Genomic DNA, 6,148 nt, shown 5'->3' on the forward strand with positions numbered 1-6,148 from the left:
TGAATTTTCTCACTAATACTAGACCTGACTTGGCCTATTCTGTTCAACACCTAAGCCAGTTCATGCAACATCCCAGAGACACTCATCTCCAGGCTCTTCATCACATTCTAGGCTACGTTGCTCATACCTCTGGACAAGGTATTCTCATGAATGGCGCTGAAAAACTCACCCTACAAGCCTTCTGTGATTCTGATTGGCCATCCCTGATTCAAGGAAATCTGTTTCTGGATATGTTTTACAACTTGGCAAATCTCCCATTTCATGGAAATCCAAGAAACAAGCAACCGTATCAAGGTCATCTGCAGAGGCTGAATACAAAGCCATGGCCAATGCTGCAGCTGAAATCACATGGATGGTTCGCCTTCTCAAAGATCTTGGCTTCCTTGTCCTTCAACCAGTCACTCTCCACTGTGATAATCAATCTGCAATCTACATAGCCAAAAACCCAGTGTTCCATGAAAGAACCAAACACATTGCTATAGATTGTCATTTCACACGAGAAAAGGTCATGGAAGGTCTCATACAGCTCACCTATCTACCAACTTCTTCTCAAATAGCTGACATCTTCACCAAAATTCTTCCCTCACACCAATTCAACAAACTTATGACCAATCTTGGCATGCTATCTCAGCCAAGATTGAGGGGGGTGTTAAGAATAATACATATACCCTTGAACATATCACATAACTTCCCTCTTTACCCTTAGTCTTCTTTTGCCAAATCTGTATATATATACCCCCTTCCTTTGTTTTTGTTTTCTTAAGTAATATACATTCTCTTTTATCATGATTTGTGAGAGATAGTTTTATTTGGTTTTCTCCTTTTCTAACATTGGTCAATACAAAGCCTTATAACTTGTCTACTCATTTACATTTATTTTTGAAGTAATAATTTTTTATAGTTTTAAAATTATTATTTATAACTTAAATGATTAATCATATAAATTTAAAGTGATACTTAAAAAATAGATTTATTTGTATGAACTCGTCTTATGGTGAGACAGTCTCATATAAGACCGTTTTTGTTTTCAATTTGTTTAATACGATATTGGTTTTTTTGGACAATAATTTTTTATTTGTTTCAGTCCTATAAAAGCTGTATTTTAAAATAATTCTAACAAGATAGTATAATTCTTACAAATTGTTGAAAAAACTTATAATAAGTTAGGCGATACATATTATAAAAATATAACTGTTACATTTTAATTATAATTAATTACTATATTTTTAAAGTTTTTCACTAACAATAAATTAAAAGTCAAATTTGAAAGAAAAAAAATCATTTTTCAAACACACAAATGGCAAAACTCACCTAATGTATTCATCAATTCCATTAAATTAATAAAGACTTATGGGTGTTAATACTCAATGGTAGTTGGTTGTGACTAAATTATAAAAAGTTTGCAAATACTAGATGTATTGATTGTTTTTGTTGAGTTGATGAGCAAATTATTTAGACTTTAGAGAGATGTTTTGTAACATTAGATGTTCAATTTTGACTGTTTATTAGAAAAAAAACCCAGCAAGCTAAAAGTCATTGAAAAAAAAAATCTAATTTTCTTTGTTATTTCATTTTTACTTAAAAGTGAAATTTTCAGCTATCAAAAAAGTTATTTATTAAAATACATTTTTTAACTTTGTAACCAACAAAAAAATTAATAATTAAAAATCAACACAAATAAAAATGAAAACTACATCTACCATTGTTTTGATTTTCATTTTCATTTTCATTTTCCCCACGAAAACTAAAGATAGAAGAACAATAATAGTGTGTGTAATCAATGCAATGAGCCAATGAGCATTCTATAATTAAATTTTACATCTCTTGATTTTCCCCACGAAAAACAAATAAAAATGAAAACTACACCTACTTTTGTTTTGATTCCCCTTTTCATCTTGCTCATTTCAATCCAACTCCAATCCAAAAAATCCCCCTCACTAAAAATGTCAACCCAACCGGATGCGGATCCAAATAACCCATTTGAACGTCTTCACATTATTCAAAATCCCAACGGTACTCTCACTCGTCTTCCTCAATACTTTCCTACTGTCCCTCCTTCTACCACAAACTCCTCCTCTGTTTCTCTTTCCAAAGATGTGATTCTTAACCCGGGAAAAAATACATGGGTTCGGATCTTTATCCCTAGAAATGTTTCGGATAATGGATCCGGATCCGAGTCTTATTCGGGTAAGAAACTTCCCATACTTGTATTTGCTCATGGTGGTGGATTTATCTTACATAGTCCAGCTTCCCCTGTTTTTCACGAGTTCTGCTCCAACGCGGCGAGTCAACTCACTGCATTAGTGATCTCGGTTGAGTACAGACTCGCTCCTGAAACTCGGCTTCCTGGTCAGTACGACGACTTTTTAGAGGCGTTGACTTGGGTTAAACAGGTGAAGACGAATGGTTGACTAAATATGGAGATTTCTCACGTTGTGTTCTGATGGGGGAGAGTGCAGGGGGTAATATAGTCTATCACGCTGGATTAAATGCATCTGTTTTAATTAATGATATACAGCCGTTGATTATCAAAACAATGATTTTGATCCAGCCTTTTTTTGGTGGAGTTAAGCGCACTGAATCCGAGCTTCGGTTAAAATATGATGAAGCTTTACCATTAGAGATAAATGATTTATTATGGGATCTTGCTTTACCTATTGGGGCGACCCGGGATCATGAGTATTCTAACCCGCTTATAGGTGGCGGGTCGAAGTTGTTGGATCGGGTTCATGACTTGGGTTGGCAGGTGGGTATTGCGGGTTGTGATGGTGACCCGTTATTTGATCGGATCGTGAAGTTTGTACAATTGTTGGAAAAAAGAGGGGTGAATGTAAAGTCCATGTTTGATAAAGGTGGTCGTCATGGAATGTATGTGAAGGATCCATCTAAGACTAGGGAGTTGTTCGAATTTGTTAAGGATTTTTTAGTTTAATGGATTTATGATTTGATAATGGTTTGTAACATCTTAATGGTTGATTAATTAATAATTATCTTGTTAGATGAATTAGTATAATGTGTTGTGAAAGAACTTGTCATGTGTACTAGTGTGATCAATTTATTTTAGTATTTTTTTTGAATATTATTTTATATTAGTATTTTTAGTTCGTTGTGTTAGTGTTAATTTCGAATAGAGTTTAATATCAATTTTATAATCAAATCATATTTTTATGTGATTTTTAAAAAAAATAAATGGGAAAATAGTGAAAATGAGAATGGCTAACATAAAACTCAAGAAATTAGGTTTAAAAATTATTTTCAACTAATGTGTATATGTTGGAATCTTATCAAATGACCCAACTAAAAAACAATAAATAAATTGTATTTAACAGAAACTTTGACTTTTCTCGCGAGACACCACAAATCTCGCGACTCGTAAATTTGTCTTTTTAACTTTTTCAAACTCGTACATTCAAATCAATACTCTTGATTCATCATCTCCCATTGACTAAAACTGAATTGAGTCACCCAATTAATCATCAACATGAGCAAAAGTACGTAGTTTTTTTGATAATTTTAATAAACTATTTTAAAATTTGACCATTTAATTAATATGAAGAAAATTCTAATCTACTTTGTCGGCTATAATAATTTTATTTTGAACATTCCACTAAATATACAAAGACACAAAATACCCAAAAGAAATAAAGTAGGGTCACCAACCGTACTAAAAGAAGACACGGTGCAGAACTTAACAAATTATTTTGGATATTATGGAGGATTTAATGAATTTTATATTTTATATTTTATATTTTATCGCTACCTTTTATATAATGAATTTTTAAGATTATTCCTGCATGATTTTTAAACTCTAAAACTCTAACATCTCTCTGCAAACTTTCTAAAATCACTCTCTAAATTAAAACAAGCTAAAACTTGAAATCAAATCACAAATGAGCATGAATATGATTCGGCAAGTAATTAATAGATTCGAAATTTTTCAAAAAAAATAAAGAAAATATTAAAGAAAAACCTATAATTAATTCCTCTTATTTATTTTAATTATTTTTTTAAGTTAGCATTATTTAATATATGTTGTATAGTAAATTATTTTATTTTATTATATATATATATATATATATATATATATATATATATATATATATTAATATATATATGTATATATATATTATATATATATATAAATATATATATATATATATATATATATATATATATATATATATATATATATATATATATATATATTATGTACTTAAATTATTTTATTTTATGTTATTATTATTTAATATATGTTGTAGTAAATTATTTTATTTTTTATGTTATTGTTATTTAAAATATGTTATATTTAATATATATTTTATTTAATGTTGCCCGACCTGGTTCTAAAAGTAGAGCTTGTGGCCGTAAATTTATGATTGTAGGAAGTATTTTACTAAACACGGAAATTGATTTCAAAACCGCCAAACTTAAACTCGACATTCAGGAAACAAAATCAAAAAGATTTGCTCATTCAATTCTTTACATAATCTTTGAAAATATTCAAAAAAATTAGAAAATCAACAATTTATCTTCAAAACTTCAAAGATCTCTCTTATGGAGGATTTAATGAACAAAAAGATTTGGACATGCAACTCTTTACAAAATCTCTGAAAATCTTCAATGAATTATAAAAAAAAAATCGACATTTCATCTTCAAAACTCCAATCATCTCTCTAATTAAGGATTTAATGAATGAATTTGACATGAAAATAACTTTACAGACATTACGAAGAAATGGTGACGAGGATTTAATGTCAATTTATATATCACAATTTTAATTCTAACATGTTCAATTTGAACTTAATGCGTTGCAATAACTCTACTCAATCTGAATACTTATCTTTAAATCGATAATCGAAGATTATAAGTTCAAAATTGAATTAGATTATAAAACATCAATTGTCATTTTACATGTCACAATTTTACTATTACATATTAAATTTGAACTAAATGTTATACAATATATCTATACAATGTGATAACTTATTTTTAAAACGATAATTGAAGATAATAAGTTCAAAATTAAGTTAGATTATAAAACATCATTTTTAATTTATATGTCATAATTTAACTATTAGCAGATTCAAATTGAACTAATTAAAACTTATACAATATCTTTATAGACTTTAAGTACTTATTTTTAAAACGACAATTGAAGCTTATACGTTCAAAACTGAGTTAGATTATAAAGCATCAATTGTCAATTTATATGTCATAATTTAACTATTAACATATTCAATTTGAACTATTTACAAATATATATAAACGTGTTTAACAATGATAAAAGCGCAATCTTCAATCTCACGACTACATTACAATTTTTAGGGTTTTGTGTTCTTGTCTTCTTCCTCTAATCCAATTCTCTTTGCAAGTAATCTTCAATCCTAAATTATTTTAATTAGCTTTAAATTAATTTCTCATTTTTTGATTCTTGAAAAATCAAAATCAATAATCATAAAGAGCTACTAAAAAGTTATGGTTGAACTATTTTAAGGATTTTGAAAAGGAAGAATCAAAATCTTTTAAAAATGGCAAGAATTAAGAGGAAGAATCAGTAATCATAAGATGAAAAAAAATGACAAGAATCAAAAAAGAAATAAAATGGAGAAGGAAAGAAGAGAATGTTTTAACTATGGAAGTTAGAAAAATGAGAGAGCTATGTTGGGAAAATGGAAAAAAGGAGGAAAGAAAAATGTTGTTGTTATACACGTGTGTTTATGGGCCGGCCCATAATGACCGTCTCAGATTGAGACGGTCTCGTACTCTCGTTTAATGTGGATAAAATTAAAAGAGAGTTAAAATGTATGAATGAGATTAAAAGAAAACAGTGAAATATTTTCCAAAAAAATAATACAAATTAAATAAAACGTATCAAAATGACAGATAATGCGAATAAAGGGAGTAAATTTTTGAAAAATTGCAATGGTATCTTTAACCTTTGGGTTGCACCGAGTTTTTCTTCATACTTTTTCTCTTTTCAATTTAATTGCAACATTAGGATTATTACACTTTTCATTCATCATATTTAATTTGCAATTATTTTTTAATTTATAAGTTAAAATATAGTCAAGTAAGATCTTGTTTGATTCGTCTCAATGTAATGATCATTAATATTCATTTTTATAATTTTTTATTATACATAATTTAA

General features: G+C 28.5%; 1 pseudogene; it reads left to right on the forward strand.

Annotated features, from left to right (window-relative positions):
• The first annotated feature begins 1,642 nt into the window (after positions 1–1,642).
• On the forward strand, positions 1,643–3,086 carry LOC130807020 (carboxylesterase 1-like; annotated as a pseudogene).
• The last annotated feature ends 3,062 nt before the right edge of the window (positions 3,087–6,148 follow it).

Source organism: Amaranthus tricolor, chromosome 2 (genome assembly GCF_026212465.1).
Source record: "Amaranthus tricolor cultivar Red isolate AtriRed21 chromosome 2, ASM2621246v1, whole genome shotgun sequence".
NCBI lineage: Eukaryota > Viridiplantae > Streptophyta > Magnoliopsida > Caryophyllales > Amaranthaceae > Amaranthus > Amaranthus tricolor.